At 40.4% G+C, this 18,847-nt stretch overlaps 1 protein-coding gene across 1 annotated transcript in view; it reads right to left on the reverse strand.

The window, feature by feature from the left end:
• LOC117527125 (zeta-sarcoglycan) overlaps positions 1-18,847 on the reverse strand; it is a 1,464,030-nt gene that overhangs the window by 1,121,913 nt on the left and 323,270 nt on the right. The window lies entirely within an intron of this gene.

Genomic DNA, 18,847 nt, shown 5'->3' on the forward strand with positions numbered 1-18,847 from the left:
GGAACTCCATAATTAACTTTAGTCTGTGAAGAAGATTCCCCATTTACATGAACAAATTGTAATCTATTAGACAAATATGATTCAAACCACCGCAGCGCAGTGCCTTTAATACCTATGGCATGCTCTAATCTCTGTAATAAAATTTTATGGTCAACAGCATCAAAAGCAGCACTGAAGTCTAACAGAACAAGCACAGAGATGAGTCCACTGTCCGAGGCCATAAGAAGATCATTTGTAACCTTCACTAATGCTGTTTCTGTACTATGATGAATTCTAAAACCTGACTGAAACTCTTCAAATAGACCATTCCTCTGCAGATGATCAGTTAGCTGTTTTACAACTACCCTTTCAAGAATTTTTGAGAGAAAAAGAAGGTTGGAGATCAGCAGCAACACACTGATGTTTATTACACAAAACACTGAAGTCAAAATATTTTTAGTTACTTTTTCTCAAACAAGAGCTCAAAGTTACAGTATTTAGCAACAAAAGTGTTAGTTCCTCATTTTTGTTTTGACAATGAAATAGACATTCCTTGCAAATACCTAAAAAAAAAGATAGAGTTTTGTTAACTTTAAATTCAAAAGACAAATCAAAACAATGAAAACAAGTATTTACAGTACTGTAGATCACATACATGGTATGGTAACATCACTTGACAGTACTATCCACTGTGTGTTGCTGAGGTTTGGGTGGACCCTTTGTCCAGCTTCCTTTGAACAGAAATTTCATCTGAAACATTTCTCCTTTTTGCTCTTCTTTGTCCTTGTGCGCATATCTATCTTTGTCTTCCTCTGCCTTGTTCTCTGGGTGTTACCTCCTCCATGATTGCAGATTTGACAAAATGTCTTACCTGAGCTCTATTTGTAGTGCCAAAGTTCAGACTGATTGGTGGTGAGTTTTCTGTGTGACTATTTTCAGATGTGTGCATAAGTATGTCCAATTACCAGATGTGTTTTGCATTTTTACTAAAAGTGTTTTCCCAGGGATAACAAGGTTTTTTATCTTTGAGTTCAGTGTCCACTGTAGGAAACTGTGTGTAATCTTCTGCAACAACTGTGGTGAAGAATTGCAAGCAAAGTGTAAAGCAGAAAGGTATTGTCACATTGTGTTTTAGCTGCCGTTAGAAGAAGTTTTGGATTTGAAGTTTTAGTCTAAGCATTCGCATTTGGGTGTAAGCAGTTGGCAAAAACTGTAATGAATTACCATTATTGTTGATTTTCAATTCAACAGATTTATAGACAACAGTACAATTAAAGGTGATTAATGGTGTATGTCAACAGAATCATAGGTTTTATTTTTGTAAATTGAAAAAAACTGGATCTGGTTCTACAAGACTCTCTACAAGAGTCAAGACAGAAGTCAGACTTCCACAGCAAGAATTTTAGCTGAGGAAGCTTCTGCAATTTGAAACGAAACGTCCTCATGTCAAGCAACCCAGTCCAGTCGAAGATTCAAGCTTCTCTACTATGGAAACCACCTGGACAACTGAGAGCTTTCACAGAAACAAGCAGTTTCAGTCTCTTGTTCATGGTAATGAGTCATTCACGTCATCAGGAGAGTCATCAGGAGAGCCGTCATGAGAGGCGTCAGTCCCATTGTTAGGAGGGACAGCTACCCTGTCATTAGGAGGGTGCTAACTAGAGCACAATAGGTGCTATTTAGAGCAATTGTTTAGTCACTAGCCAATAGCAGTCTGCCTCTCAGTAGGAGGGGTCTGGTTAGGTTTTATACTTCAGCTTTTGTAGCTTCTGTTATTCTTCTCTACAAGAGTCAAGACAGAAGTCAGACTACCAGAGCAAAAATTTTAGCTGAGGAAGCTTCTGTGATTTGAAGCGAAACGCCTCAACCCAATCCAGTCGAAGATTCAAGCTTCTGTACTATGGATCTGGTTTGAAAGCATTACATTTATTTGTGAATTTTAAAATTAGTTTGGGGTTGTAATATACACCATCAAATAGTATAAAGTGGTTAGGACCCTAGAGGTCGTGGACCCTCCCCCATCTGTGTACAGTTGTGTAAAAGTGTCAAAGTGCATACGACTTTGTGTTTCAAAGCAGAGTGTCTGTGTTTGCATTCAAGGAGGTTCAGAGAAAGAAATCTAAATGTACATTCGTTGATTTGGCTAGAGGGGTGGCAATGGAGGAAACAAGGACTCAACCAAAAAGGCAGCCAGAGAGAAAGGAATTGAATTGACATAAATAGACAGTGATAGATGGACAGACAGAGAGAGAGTGAAAAGTCATTAAGAAGCAGTTTTTGTGAGAAACTTTGGGTCAGCAGTTCAACATTTAGCCACAAGTGTCAACTACGAGGCCATCACCACCTGTGGATCCAACAATTACCTGTAATTTTGCACGTGTGTGTGTGAAATGAGTCAATTTAACATCTGTTGTTGTGCCTCATTCTGTTAGATAAGTATTCTAAAGGTCTACTGAGGACATTCAGCTCCTGGGTGTCCCGACATGATTGAATACATTTGGTTGCGTGAGGAAAGAAAGAATGAAAGCTGGAGAGGAAGGCACTTATTGTAGTGAAGGAGAAAATGTGGGGACTCAAGAAATAAATGTGCTGACTGTAAACATGTTAAAATAAATTTATAGTAAGGGGCGCAAGAGGGAGGTGAGAGAAATCTGAAGGAAAATATGCACAAGAAGAGAAAGACTGCAATGTTCTGAGTTTCCACTGACTGTACTGAGCATTATGGGCAGCCTTGGCCGCCAGACGTAGACTTTGACACTGACAAAGAAACTCAGATGAAGCTACATGTATTTTCAGGTCAGGTCAGGTCCAGTGGTTTAGTCTAGGTTATTGTAGTGGGTATACTGCCATCTGATACCCAGCACCACACAAACACACACACATTCACACATCCCAGTGCAACAACCCCCTTTAGCACATACTCAGTTCTCATCAAAAACTTTGTGCATTCAAAGGCACTTCTGAAGCGTAGATATATATTTTGAAATTAAGTCTATTATTTCAAGCAACACAAAGTTTTGGGCACAGGGTATGGTGTGCACACACACACACACACACACACACACACACACACACACACACACACACACACACACACACACACACACACACACACACACACACACACAAAAGCCCAAAGTGTGATATAAATTATTTTTTGGATTGATCTTATCAAACATTCTGATATGTTAAGAAAAGCGTTTGTTTTTGTTGTTTTTTTTTTGTTTTTTTGAGCCGTAGGACATAACAATCAAAATTAAATTTCGAAAAAACTGCTTGAATCCTTTTAGAGTCTCAAATATGTCAAATTTTCACTTTACAAATACCTGACAAAAAATAGTGAACTTTTTCCACAATATTCTAATTTTTTGAGGTGCACCTGTACCTCAGTGATGTCAAACAGAGAGACTGTTATCAATCTGTCAGAGTCTTCTAATCTCAGCCTCCTCAAAGGAGGGCACATTAGTAGAGTTGAGGAGATCCTGAAAGTGTTCTTTCTACTGTCCAACAATAGCCCCACTCCAGGTAAGCAGCACTGTGTTGGAAAAGAATCACCTTCCTTTTGTGAGTCATCTGACGATTTGCCAGAACTGCTTTGAGTGTAACCAATAGTCATTCACCAATGCCTTCTCAAAACTCATCCTTTCACCCATGTTTTTGCCTCAGCAATCATTGAGGCTGCAGTATTTCTGATCTGCCAGTACTGTTGACTGATTCTGAAGACATCTGAAGGAACCAGAAATGAAAAGCCTGTTTTTTCAGCCTGACAGCTTCCTTCACCACAAGTGTCCACCAGTGGGTTCTTAGGTTCCCGCCATGACAAGTAATGACACCCATCTAACAACAACTCCAAACAGTTTCTGAAATATTGACCACTCTAAATTCATGAGCTAGTCCTGCCTCGGTATACAGGAGAGGTTCCTTCAGCTGTGTGAGTTTAAACCCAACTGGACCTTCATCCAAAAGTTCCCAAAAATCTTAACTTGTTTAAGTCTTTCAGGTCAGCTTGATGACTTATCCTGCCATGTCAACCTACTCATCACCAGGTGAAAATGAGTTGACAGCTCCACCCATCGCTTCACCCAGCTGTCCAAAAACACATGGTCACAGGTCTGATGACATGTTAATCAATCACTGATCTTTGACCTATTGTGGTCCAGTATCATGTGTACTTGTGAACATTCTTGTGCTCAAACACAGTATTTGTTAGGGACAATCCATGAGTGGCACTGAAGTCCAGCAACAATACACCACTCAAGTTCAGATTAGGGGGTCTGTTTATCACAAATACTCCCCTCCAAGTTTCTTCATCATTGCCATCATGAGCAAAGTCTCCACCAAGCAGGTTAATTTTTCAGGATCTCACTAAGAGGCTCTAAGAAGGCTAGGTAGTCTGAACTGCTATCTGGTGCATATGCACAAGCAACAATCAGATTCCTCCCTGCAACATATTTGTTGTATTGAGGCAGCCCTCTCATTTACAGAGGAAAATTGCAAAATGTCGACACTCAACTGGGGACTTGTGAATACCCCCACACAAACCCTGTGCCTCTCACCCAGGACAACTGACCTATGTTTGTCTTCTCTCCAAGGCTACCCATTATCCAGTGGTGGGCACAGATAACCAAAAAAACTAACTTTGATAACAGATAATCAGATAACTGAAAAGTTATCTTTTATAAAGTTAAACCGATAAACCACCCAAAAATGTATCGGAAGTTACAGATACCCAATAAATTCCAGTATTGTCTCCAGTACACTTGCAACTACTAACAAGCTGATTTTGAGTTTTAACACCACCATCGCTTCTGGTAGTATCACAGGCGACGACAGACCCAAACAATGAGTCAGCACTTCTGTCTTTGTGCATCCTGTCTCCTGCTGGAAGCTCCTATTTACTACATGAATTGCAGCATGGAAGCAGCTGAGAGGAGCCACAAAGATCAAGTCTCTACTCAATCACAGCACTGCTGTCAGGCGGAGGTCTTGGAAAATAAAGCAGTGCTGAGTTATGGTTTGTTGAATAAATAAAATGAATACTGATAGAAATAACTCAATTAATGTCAATTCTGTCATTTGTACAAAGTTAAAGTATAACATATCTTTTAATGTTGAATAATGCACTAATTCTGAAGTTTTGTAAACAGACAGATGGCAAAGGATTCTGGGTAAAATGTGCCTCCGCTAACACTGATTGGTTGACTTATTCATTATGTAAACCAACACATTAATGTGAGATGTGTCGTGTGTTGGTGTTTACAGATAAATGTACTTTTGTAAAATATGCCATGTTTTATTTGTAAAAAAAAAAGAAGGCATTTTCAAAAAAATTAAAAAAGCCAAGTTCTAATTAGATAACTGTCTGATATAACTGGTGTAAAAAAAAAAATAGAACACTGCCATGATGTACTGGTGCCAGTGTGAGTTTTGGCCCTTTTTCAGCTGATTTTTCATTCGTGCGAGAATTTTTTGGATCGCACTGAGTTTCAGGTTAATCACACATTCTGCATCCTTTAGTATACATGGAGTAAGGAGCTGCGTTTAACATCTCATGACCACCTCCTGATCGGCAGTCGTATGTTCAGATGAATATCAAACCTGTTTGATATTTTGGACGGCTGTCATGAGGGCGCTACAAGCGTCCAACCTCTCGCATTGTGCCTGTGCAAACACAACAGACCTGTCTTGTAATTTTTTTTTTTTTTTGAACTTTAAAGGTGATAGAGAGAGGTTGAATGGGGCATTAATCCTTGATCTGTGATGTGATATGTAGCCCCCAAAAAATTGGTTGGGTCTGTAATGGCTCAGAACCTTCCTAAAAGGCTCTGTGAAACAGCTATGTTACTATGCTGGGTTTAGAATGCCTCGTTTGCTTTTAATGGCGTCGTTTTGGAGCTTATTTGGCAACCTCATTATGAAATGCACGTAGGTGTTCGCGCTGATCGGTTGCCATTGTTTGATTGGCTGCCCTTGCTCTCACTGAAAATGCCGCTAAGAGGATTAGGAAAGTCTCCGGTTCAACTCAGAACAGAATGAAAATGATTGCTGATTCGCTCATTTCGCTGTCAATCAAAAATGGATTCAGCCTCAGACAGATCATCCAATTATCATGCAGAAGCTGGGCATCTGGGCCAGCCGAGGCCAGCCCACTGCCCCATAGACCCCCAGAGCCTCCGATGGGTGGGACAAAGCCCAGCATTTATCCAATGACTCGTCTCGTTTTGCTGCACTTGTGTCGCTACTGAAGTCTGTGGACGACGGTTTAAAGCACTGTGAAGCTGCGGGTTTGAGTGAGAGGAAATCCGCATCGTTACCAGTGATAAGAAGCTGATTCTGAACAAAAGTTGAGCGCGTTGTAGCGAAAACAAGACAACAGTAATCTTCACTAACTTATTTAACAGATCACGTTTCAACATTGCTGTTGAGTGATAAATCTTGTTCCTCGCCCACCAACATGAAGTCAGCCAGAGGCTGACTGTGACATAAAGTCCAGTCACAAAATAATAATGATAATAAAAAAAAGATCCGAAATAAATTTAAAAACAAAAGAAAATGTGATACTTACAGGCTGTACTGATTGCTGAGGTTGATTTTGTCGCAAAGTCGGAACTGACCCTCTACTGAGTATTAAATGCCAACTGAAGCCAGCTCGAAATTGTGCAAGGTTTGTGAAACAGTCCTCCGTGAAATGCGCAGAGCAAAGAAATAGTCGGCGGTTGTATGTACTGGGGATGCAGTTAAAAATGAATAAAAGCCATTGATTGCGTACATTGCTTTCTGTGGGAAGAATATTTAAAGATCGTCGTCCGCTATGACAGCCTGGGAAGGCACACCTGTAGCTCTCCATTGCTCCTCTTCCAGTGGTAGGAATGGGTGGGCACAACCTTATGAATAATTAATTTCGAAGGGGCGTGTATGAAAGGGGGTGGGTGTGTGTGTGTGTGTGGGGGGGCTATTGGTGAAAAACTAACGTAACTTTTCTCTCAAAAACAGATTGGCCGACTTGCTGGCACTTCGTGTGTATTCCCCACAGCGGGGAGACTCTGAACTAACACCAAAAACATGAAAAAGATGATTTTGATTCTCTATCCCCTTTAATGTCTCCCATCTCAAGTTTAAAAAAAAAATAAGAAATGTAAATTAAGTTTAAAAAAAAAGCTTCTGTTTACGTTTTGCTTCTGGAAACACAAGTCTGACGTGTGGTTTTTGAATGTACAATGTGTGTGAGAACATAAATCGTGCGCTCTGAACTTTTACACCGTGCGGTTCTGTCATACAATTTGAGCTGGAACCGAGTACAGTGATATCCTTGGTCCTTGGTGGTGTTTGTTAACTTGTTTTGTGTATGTTCTTTGTTAGTATTTTTAGTGTTTTTTATTGTTGTTGTTGTTGTGTTGACTAACATGGACGCCTTTTTTCTGTTTTCTGTTTGCTGCAAGCCAAATCTACTACGGGTACAAATAAAGTTTCCTGAACCTGAACCTGATCATACCGAATATCATACAGTGTCTGCCCAGCTTCTGGACGAATACTGCCATGAACACTACTGGCCAGTAGATGGCAGTAGAGAATGTGAAAATTTCCAAAACAAAATTCCAGATCATCTGTGTCTGCTACATTTAAGATGCGTGGAATTTAATAAATGCAAACACCGTAACAATGTCTATAAACCCAGAGTATATATTCACGAGAGTTTTAGGCACTAGACTTTAATGCTGGTGTCTGTGGAGCCTGATCAGAGTGTCTCAAATGCATTTCTCCTGCTGTGAATGTACTGAGATTACCCTGTCATACCCATAATGCACTGGGCACAGCTTGTCCACACTAAAACCTTAAAAAGTAGCGCATTACTTTAAAACTAAAACATATATCTGATATTTTCACTTTATAAAACGTCAGACGTGACATTAATTTAAATAACTTGTCTGAAATTAGTTTGGTTAAAATTTGAACCACAAGTTAAAAATGTATGCCTCTGGATGACTTGGGTGATATTGCCCGCATATCAGTATGGGGTTAAAAGAAATGAGGTTTTTTTTTTTTATGACCAGTTCTCCTTTGCCTGCAGAGGATAGAGTGGTTTCTTCTAGAAGCAGCATTCCTCTGTTTGCGGAGAGTAGAACTACACATCTGCTACAAAACATTTAACAGGTAGGTGCTCAACTGATTTTAAATTTCATAAATATTTGTAGCTGTTCATCTTTGTTTACCATGTTAACGGTCTAAAAATTATTGGACAAAACCACCACTGCCATTATCACATTTCCTGTTTGTGATTTTCATGTACACAATTTCAAGATGGTTTCAGGGATTGGGCGATGTCCAGTTTGATGATCTCAGATTTGCATCTCTGCTTTTTGTGGATGAGTAGCACAGAATAGGCTTGAGGTAGAGTGTGATACAACTGGGAGGAGGATCGGCACCTCCAAATCTAAAGCAATGGTCCTCTTTGAGAAAAGGAAAGATTATCCCCTCTGGGACAGGAAGAGTTATTGCCCCAAATGGAGGAGGAGTTCAAATATTTCAGGATTATGTTCACGAGTGGGGATAAAATGGAACAATAGGCAGATTTTGTGCTGCACCTGAGGTGCTACTCTGTACCAGACCTTCATGGTGAAGAAAGAAGTGAGCCAGAGGCAAGAATCTTGTCAATTTATGCTACTACACTCAACAAAAATATAAACACAACACTTCTGGTTTTGCTCCCATTTTGTATGAGATGAACTCAAAGATCTAAAACTTTTTCCACATACACAATATCACCATTTCCCTCAAATATTGTTCACAAACCAGTCTAAATCTGTGATAATGAGCACTTCTCCTTTGCTGAGATAATCCATCCCACCTCACAGGTGTGTCATATCAAGATGCTGATTAGACACCATGATTAGTGCACAGGTGTGCCTTAGACTGTCCACAATAAAAGGCCACTCTGAAAGGTGCAGTTTTGTTTTATTGGGGGGGGGGGGGGGGGGATACCAGTCAGTATCTGGTGTGACCACCATTTGCCTCATGCAGTGCAACACATCTCCTTAGCATAGAGTTGATCAGGTTGTGAATTGTGGCCTGTGGAATGTTGGTCCACTCCTCTTCAATGGCTGTGCGAAGTTGCTGGATATTGGCAGGAACTGGTACACACTGTTGTATACGCCGGTCCAGAGCATCCCAAACATGCTCAATGGGTGACATGTCCGGTGAGTATGCTGGCCATGCAAGAACTGGGACATTTTCAGCTTCCAAGAATTGTGTACAGATCCTTGCAACATGGGGCTGTGCATTATCCTGCTGCAACATGAGGTGATGTTCTTGGATGTATGACACAACAATGGGCCTCAGGATCTCGTCACGGTATCTCTGTGCATTCAAAATGCCATCAATAAAACGCACCTGTGTTCTTCGTCCATAACAGACGCCTGCCCATACCATAACCCCACCGCCACCATGGACCACTCGATCCACAACATTGACATCAGAAAACTGCTCACCCACACGACGCCACACACGCTGTCTGCCATCTGCCCTGGACAGTGTGAACCGGGATTCATCCATGAAGAGAACACCTCTCCAACGTGCCAAACACCAGCGAATGTGAGCATTTGCCCACTCAAGTCGGTTTCAACGACGAACTGGAGTCAGGTCGAGACCCCGATGAGGACGACGAGCATGCAGATGAGCTTCCCTGAGACGGTTTCTGACAGTTTGTGCTGAAATTCTTTGGTTATGCAAACCAATTATTTCAGCAGCTGTCCGAGTGGCTGGTTTCAGACGATCTTGGAGGTGAACATGCTGGATGTGGAGGTCCTGGGCTTGTGTGGTTACACGTGGTCTGCGGTTGTGAGGCTGGTTGGATGTACTGCCAAATTCTCTGAAAAGCCTTTGGAGACGGCTTATGGTAAAGAAATGAACATTCAATACACGAGCAACAGCTCTGGTTGACATTCCTGCTGTCAGCATGCCAATTGCACGCTCCCTCAAATCTTGCGACATCCGTGGCATTGTGCTGTGTGATAAAACTGCACCTTTCAGAGTGGCCTCTTATTGTGGACAGTCTAAGGCACACCTGTGCACTAATCATGGTGTCTAATCAGCATCTTGATATGGCACACCTGTGAGGTGGGATGGATTATCTCAGCAAAGGAGAAGTGCTCACTATCACAGATTTAGACTGGTTTGTGAACAATATTTGAGGGAAATGGTGATATTGTGTATGTGGAAAAAGTTTTAGATCTTTGAGTTCATCTCATACAAAATGGGAGCAAAACCAAAAGTGTTGCGTTTATATTTTTGTTGAGTGTATGTTCACCTATAATCATGAGCTTTGGGTACTGACTGAAAGAACAAGGTGGCAGAAATGTCTTTTCTCTGTAAGACAGGGTGAGAAGTTCAAATATCTGGGAAGGACTCAGAGAGGAGCCATTGAGACTTCACATTGAGAAGAGTAAGGTGAGGTGGTTTGGAAATCTGGTGAGTATGCCCCCTGCACATCTCTCCGGGTCTTCAAGGCACATTCAAAAGAGAGGAGGCCCCGTGGGAAGACCCAGGACAAGCGGGAGGGATTACATCTCCCAGTTGGGTTGGGAACTCCTCAGCATCACCCAGGAACAGTTAGAGGATTTGGCCGTGTATAGGGAACTTTGGGATGATCTGCTTGGTCTATTGCGACAATGACCCGAACATGGATAAGTGGCAGGAAATGAATGTACAATACTGGCTCTGGCTATAATCCAAAAGCAGTAACAAGGTTGGTGGTGAAAAAATGCTTGTTTATTGTAAAAAAAAAAAAATAATAATAATAAAAAAACAATGTATAAAATCACTATGCAAAAGCACAGACAAGGTACAAAACAGCAGGGTGGCTCAAGGTCAAAGGCAATGCCAGTACAATAGAGAGGAGTCCACAGGGCAACAGTCTTTTTGGAGGGGAGAGCAAAAAGGTGATCCAAAAAAACAGGCACAGGTCAAGCACAACAAAACAGTAGCCCTGCCATGCAGCAATACCAAAATTCTGTTGAGCAAACTCAGGGGTCAAAAGGCAGCTTGAAGTCAAATACAGTTGTTAGAATACACAAGAGCAAAACAGAACAAGAGAAGGCAAGAGCGGGACTTGCGAACAATCTGGTGATGAGTGAAACAGACTCACAAAGATAGCAAACACAAAAGAGGACCAGAGTCAGGTCATAACAGAAAGTTATAATATCAGCCAGTATGAACATATCAGTATCAGCATTATTTTTACCAATATTAAAACTTTTGTTTTACCAAATAAACAATGCAGAAAAACAGTTCAGTTGTTGAAAATGGGCCATTACTTAGTTCATCCAGAAAAGCACACACACATGGCATTATTTATAATACTGGCCCCATTAGTTACAAAAGACAAAGCCACCAGCTGCCATTCATTTTCAATCAGATTGGGCATTTTCAGCTATAAGTGTCCGTTATGCTGCCAGCTATGTGAGGCCAAAACAGACAAGAACTCTATTTTATGCAGATGCTGATTGAAGCAACACAGAAACTGCCAATCTGAGTGATGCCAGTGTGATGGTAGAGCAACATACATTGGCTGGTTGTTGGTTATATTTACATATAATAAGCCTTAATTACCTTTATTTTTTTTATATCAAACTGCTTGCTATTGTACTTATTATGTATATATCAGCAGATATATTGGAATCAGGATTCCAATATATCACTACACAATCAGGCCTGCCACCTGATTCTGTTTCTCTCTCTCTCTGTTTGGGGTGTGGCTCCATCCAGAAATGGGAGTGGGCATCTTCTTCTGCAAGCCTCCCATCCTGGACACCAGCATGGACTACCAAAATATCCTGAATATTTGTATTATCAAGTCTTTCGGTAGCATGGCCCAAATGGAGGGTCACCCCTTTGAGTCTGGTCTGCTTGAGGTTTATTTTCTTCCTCAAATCATCAGAGGGAGTTGTTCCTTACCACTGTCACCTGTGTGCTTGCTTTAGGGGTTTGGTAAGGTTAGACTTTACTTGTGTGAAGTGCCTTGAGGCAGCTTAGTTGTGATTTGGCGCTATATAAATGAAAATAAATGAAATGAATCAAAATGTTTTTACTCTCTTATATTCATATAATATTACAGTTTTTGCCAACTGCTTACACCTAAAAAGTGAATGCTTAGACTAAAACTTCAAATCCAAAACTTCTTGTAACAATAGATAAAACACAATGTGACCTTAAACACATTTTCTGCTTTGCACATTGCTTGCAATTCTTCAATACAGTTGTTGCAGAACATTACACACAGTTTCCTACAGTAGACAGTGAACTCAAAGATAAAATACCTGTTATCACCGGGAAAACACTTTTAGTAAAAATGCACAGCACATCTGGTAACTGGAAATACTTATGCACTTATCTGAAAACAGTCACACAGAAAACTCACCACCAATCAGTCTGACCTTTGGCACTACAAATTGAGCTCAGGTAAGACATTTTGTCAAATCTGCAATCGTGGAGGAGGTAACACCCAGAGAAAGAGGCAGAGGAAGACAGAGAGAGATACGTGGACAAGGACAAAGAAGAGCAAGAAGGAGAAATGTTTCAGATGAAATTCAAGCAACGTTGGTGGACCATGTGATTAACTACGGCCTCACACTGAGGGAAGCTGGACAAAGGGGGTATTACTGTCAAGTGCAATATCATTCTGATGTTACTGTACTATGTATATAAACTACAGCACTTGTAAACACTTGTTTTGATTTGTGTTTTAAATATGAATTGTGCACAGTACTCTATCTTTCTTTAGGAATTTGGAAGAAATTTCTGTTTTAAAAAAAACGGGGAAAGAACACTTTTGTTGCTCAATACTGTAACTTTCAGCTCTTGTTTGAGAAAAAGTAAATAAATATTTTGACTTCAGTGTTTTGTGTAAAACACATCAGTCTGTTGCTGCAGAATCATAAATCAGGCTTTAAATTAATTAAATAAACCATAAATTGTAAATTTGATTGCTTATCTCTGTACCTGTACCTGGATGTGTTGCTGTATGTGGTTAACTGACAAAAAAAAAAAAAAATGTTGAAAATATAAAAGTTTCGATCAGTAGTTCAGCACAATTGTCCCCAAAATGATGCCATGTTTGCAGTTGTCGCTACTCTGTGTATAAAGGGACTCTATATCATATCAGCCCCCACTGGAAAAATAAATAAATAAATAAATAAATTCCATATTGGTCAGCCTCGAGTAAGAACCCCAACACACACAGAGAAGACATAATAGCGAAAGTGAAAAAGAGTGATGAATGAAGCAGCAGTGACAGTGCACCCCACAATGAGGTAGGAAGAAATAAACTCTTCCACTGTTCTCTGCTCCAGTTGGGAGTGAGGCAGAAGAGTGCAGAGGTGAGGGAAGAAAAAACAAATCACATGAAGAAAAATACCAAAAGTGGACATAAAAATGAGGGAGTGTGCATGTAACCCCCAACACAAATGAGTTGTCATCTTAACAAAGGCCTCATCCTGCTATCTATCGATTTACTCTGTGTATTTTAAAGGGGTCATACCTCACATTTTCCAAAGCACACAAAACTATAGTCATTAAACCATTCTAAGTGCAAAAGCGTGCATGTGCCATCATTGAAGTTAAATGTCACGGAACCATTCGTAATAAAAGTTGAGAAGTTTCTACTCATGTTTGTGTGTGTGAGACAATGAGAAATAAACACATTTTGAATGCAGTCACTCCTTTGTGTCCTTGTAGAAAATTCCATGTGTGCATTTGTATTTTAACTTATCACACATAAACATGCACGTTCATTCTGCTCTTGTCAAGTATAATAGAAGACACGAGGAAAAGACAACAGGATAATAGGATTATTTTTCTCCTCTAATCTCCATGAGTCACCACCGTATAGCTAGTGTGTGTGTGTGTGTGTGTGTGTGTGTGATGTTTGCATGTGCTTAATCCTTTTGTGTTTGCACTAACTGTGCTTATGTCTCAGTGAGAACACAAGCAGCTCTGCCTTTTTAAAATGATTTTCCTGCTCTTTTTTTTACAGCGCAATCATAAGGAAAAATTTGAATAGAACCTAAACAAATGGCAAGGAAATGTTTTAGCCAGCCGCCTAGTATCAGCCGAACAAATGTATCGTGAGGAAGAACAAAACTGAACAATCAGTGATTAATGTTTGTAGTACAATGCAGTGCATGAAAAATTAGTACATTTAAAGCTGCTTAAATGCATCTGAAATACAATATAATTCTGTTTCATTAATGTTTTCTATTTCTGTCAATGAACCATCATCAACTACCACACCACTGCAATATGGTTGCCTTCAGTATCTGTAACTATGGCAATGGTTTTTGAAGTAATGTTTACAGCAAACAACAATTATTTGAACCTTCACCATTATTTAGTGTTTTCTCATTCCCGAATGTAGAGCGACATATGATGCATGCACACAAGCTTATTGGTTCTGACAAAAAGTTCTTTGATATTTCTTTGTGCACTCAAGCAAAGACGCACTGAGTGGTAACTGCATTCATTTCCATGTAGATGGTGTAAATTTGCAGTCTGAGTTGTGGGTTAAAGCAGCTGTGGAGACATAATGGAGACACAATCGCTCAAAAATTAAAGGAGTTTAGGACAAAGTGTCCATCATCTCTTCTCTCTACAGTCAAGCTCAGTGAACTGAGCATCTCACTCAAAGAATGTTGCACAGCCAAGCTGGCTGAAAGACCACAGCTCCACAAAATAATGAATATTTACAACTTGCTTATCCTGAAAGGGTTAAAGACAAGATATTTAATGTTGAAACTGATAAAAGTTATTGTTTTTTGTGCAAATATTTGCTCATTTTGAAATGCATGCCTGCAACACATTTCAAAAAAGTTGGGACGGGGCAACAAAAGACTGAGAAAGTTGATCAATGCTCAAAGAACACCTGTTTGGAACATTGAACAGGTGAACAGGTTAATTTGAAACAGGTGAGTGTCATGATTGGGTATAAAAGGAGCATCCCCAAAAGGCTCAACTGTTCACAAGCAAAGATGGGGCGAGGATCACCACTTTGTGAACAACTGCATGGAAAAATAGTCTAACAGTTTAAGAACAATGTTTCTCAATGTTCAATTGCAAGGAATTTAGGGATTCCATCATCTATAGTCCATAATATAATCAGAAGATTCAGAGATTCTAGAGAACTTTACACACATAAGGGGCAAGGCCGAAAACCAACACTGAATGCCCATGACCTTTGATCCCTCAGGCCAGTGATTTTCAACCTTTTTTGAGCCGCGGCACCCTTTTTATATTTACAAAATCCTGCGGCACACCACTGTCATGTGTCATGTGTCACGCAGCACTAACTCGTGTCTCTACATGGTGCGTTAGCACGTTAGCAACACGTGCGGTACAGATATGACGTAACATAGTATACTATAGTCATGGAGCTGTATATAAGAACTAGAGAGTGCAGTCCCAATGCTGCACACTAAACGAAAATGTCCCTTCATGGACAGCGACATGACGCCTCCTAACCGGGCAAAATATTGACGAAGTACCCGGATGTTAATGCATTTTCAATGGAGATTCGTGACTGAACACACTCAGAAAAATGCTCGCAAAATACATGTTAAAATGTCATTTTGTCCTGGATATCGAGCCAGTAAAATTAAATTACAATAAATTATGTCAGGAAAGTATTAAACTTACTCTGACACACACACATTCACAAATATTAGTGTTGAAAGTTACACGGATCTGCACTGATAAGCTACGCTGCTCAGCTGAGCTGCAGCTGCTGTTCAACGCAGCGTGGCTCCTAAAACCATTACAATACATTTATATACATATTATATTTTTACACAATTATCCTTTATTGACCAAGTTTCATTCATGTAGTCAGCGGTTTGTGTGTGCGCACATCTCTGTGTGTGTGGCAGCACAGTGCAGGTCATTAATCTCATTATTTTAAGGTGCAAAAAAAAAAAAAAAAAACTCCCCAGTCTTGTCGAACAATTTTTAGTCACTAACGACAAGAATTTTAACTAGACATTGGTCTAGCAGTGGAAAATATCAACTAGACATAAGTGAAATTAATGATCCGTGTCATCCGGCGACACAGGTACAGCAGGAGACATACAGATGTTTATCATCCAAATATCACGGACAAAGTGACAAGAAGAACCAAACCTACTTACTTATGGAAGGAAATATTGTCTCCCTTGTTCCTCCGTTTGTGACTTTGCCAACATGCGCAACTTTCCGGCATATTCCACATGTTTCTTGATGAGACTAAGTGAACTTCTATGCACACAAATCACTAACTTGCCCGGAATTAAAATGGCGATCACGCCTCCTTGTCGGCACACGGCTCAGCGCTACTGCGCGCTTTGCTGCCATCTACTGGAATAAAAGAGCATTACACCATCTGCCACACTATTACAGCACATACACCCGATAATGGTGATATTTGATAATTGCCCACGGCACCCCTGACGATCGATCATGGCACCCTAGGGTGCCGCGGCACCCCGGTTGAGAATCACTGCCTCAGGCGACACTGCATTAAAAACCAACATCATTGTGTAAAGGATCTTACCGCGTGGGCTCAGGAACACTTCAGAAAATGATTGTCAGTTAACACAAAGTTAGAAGTCTGAAATCTCTATGTGTGTGTGGGTGTGTGAAATTAAAGTTTGTGACTGCTCTGAGGTCACTCAAAGTGAAGTAACAAGAGTGCTCTGAGAGCACAATACCCGCCGCTGGCAAATGCTGCTTTGGTATAAGTGTTTGCTACATTCTGATAACATTTCATGGTATGTGACAGATGATTTCAGAATGCAGACACCAACTCATGAAACTAGCAGTGTCTATGTTTGTTAATCAAGGGCCATGACTCTGCCAAAATATGCCAATCTTGTACAATATTACAGTACGCATATTACCAACCTATAACAAGGACTTGTACCAAGTTTCATGAAATTCCTACTAAAAATGTGAGAGGAGTTGATCTCAGAATGCAGGCACCCAAGCATGAAACTGATGGAGTCTAAATTTGTTAATCAAGGACCACAACTCTGGTAAAATGGGCCCAAGTCAAACAATATGATAATATGCATATTATCAACCTATAACAAGGACTTGTACCGAGTTTCATAAAATTTCTCCTAAAAATGTGAGAGATGTTGATTTTTGGAAGCTTATACCCTTTGTTGGAACACACAGGAGGCAGACAGACAGACAGACAAACAGGCAGATGGATGGAAGTCGCCACAAAATAAGCTCCCTTCGGGCCTTCACCCAGTGGGGTATAAAAAGTAGACTAAAAGTTTCCATGAATAAATAACCAACTAAATAGACAAAACAATAAAAACAAATGAAAGAGTTTTTTTTAGTTTAATGACGAGGTTCATGACTTTTAATTTGTCTTAGTTTTAATTAGTTAATAATAACAAAGACTTTCTGAAACCTCAGGAGTGATAGATATGGCTTTTTTAAGACCCCAAATAAGCTAAATTTAACAGGCTAATCTTTGTTCAGGTGTTTTATTCACACATATATCTGTTTTTGAAATGTTGTTTTTCTTCTTGAACATGGCATTAAAATGCACAAACACCCTTCATGTCGAGGTAGATCAACAATAACCCTGAAAAGGTGCCCTCGGCTAGTATCCCTCATATTTGGAAAAATATTGATGCATTGCCGTTAAACATTGTTCAGTTCTTTGTTAATTCACAAACCCCATTTCCTCAAAATTTAAGTGTAATCGCTAAACTGTGTGAGTTTCAGCATTGACAAACAGACAGAAAGACAGAGGCATGATGGATAGAAAATTGATGAAATTTTGATGACCAACTGTTAAGTGTAACACAGTAACAGCATTGTCAGATCAGATTGAGGAGTGCACACTTCCAGTTGTGCGTTTCTGTATACTGACAGGGAGACACGTTTGCACTAAAGCAGTCTCTGTTCCTGTGGTGTTGAAATGAGTGAATGTTCTGCGAGTGACTAGAGTGCTAATTCTGCCACAAATCCCTGTTGGGAGACTGAACCAAATGTGCTTGTTTTCATGCTGGAAGTTGTATGCAGACCCTGAGGCCCATTGGTTATGGGGATGCTTGTTACCTGGAAACTACAGCATGAAGCATAGGAGAGTTTGCAGCTCCCGCTCGTGAGATACCAGTCCATCGCAGGTTACTTCCCCAGCAAAGGCCAGTACCAATTTACAGATGGGTGGTCACGGACAATGCAGATGAAGGATATTGTCCAAGGACAGAGGCAAGTGGCCTGAAGCACAAACCTGGAATTCAACCCCAGTCTATTGATTGGTGGCTAATCTGTATTACCACGGTGCCACCTTCTCTTCCTAAGGGCCCTGTCCTACTGGCGTTTAGGAGGATTTGCGTATGAATTGTGCACAAAATTGGCCCATATTTGCCAAACATCCGCAATATCCGTGTAACAAGCCTGTATGAGTCCGCCGTCATCCGAACACACACGTGATCAACCTCAGAGGCACGCATGTCCGCAGCCAGGATTTTTGAGTAGCTCAAAAATCTTGATGCGGATAACATCTGCCTTACATACTCCATACATACTCAATTCATACACAATACGTACTCACTCTATGCGCTGTATATCTGCCATTAACCACTGATATCCACAACTGACGGGGATTTGTGGCTTGACAGCAGACTGAGACAGTGTATAAAACAGATATATTGCGTGCCCATCATGTCCACATCACAAACTAAAATATGTTGTAGTGAATGCATACAGATTGGCCACGAATAAAGCGTTTTTATTACATCTGCTTTGCGGACAATCTGTGAATGCATAACAAACATGTCACGTAAACTCAAAGTATTATATGTGGCAGAAAGTGACATACCTGCCA

Source organism: Thalassophryne amazonica, chromosome 15, assembly GCF_902500255.1.
Source record: "Thalassophryne amazonica chromosome 15, fThaAma1.1, whole genome shotgun sequence".
Lineage (NCBI taxonomy): Eukaryota > Metazoa > Chordata > Actinopteri > Batrachoidiformes > Batrachoididae > Thalassophryne > Thalassophryne amazonica.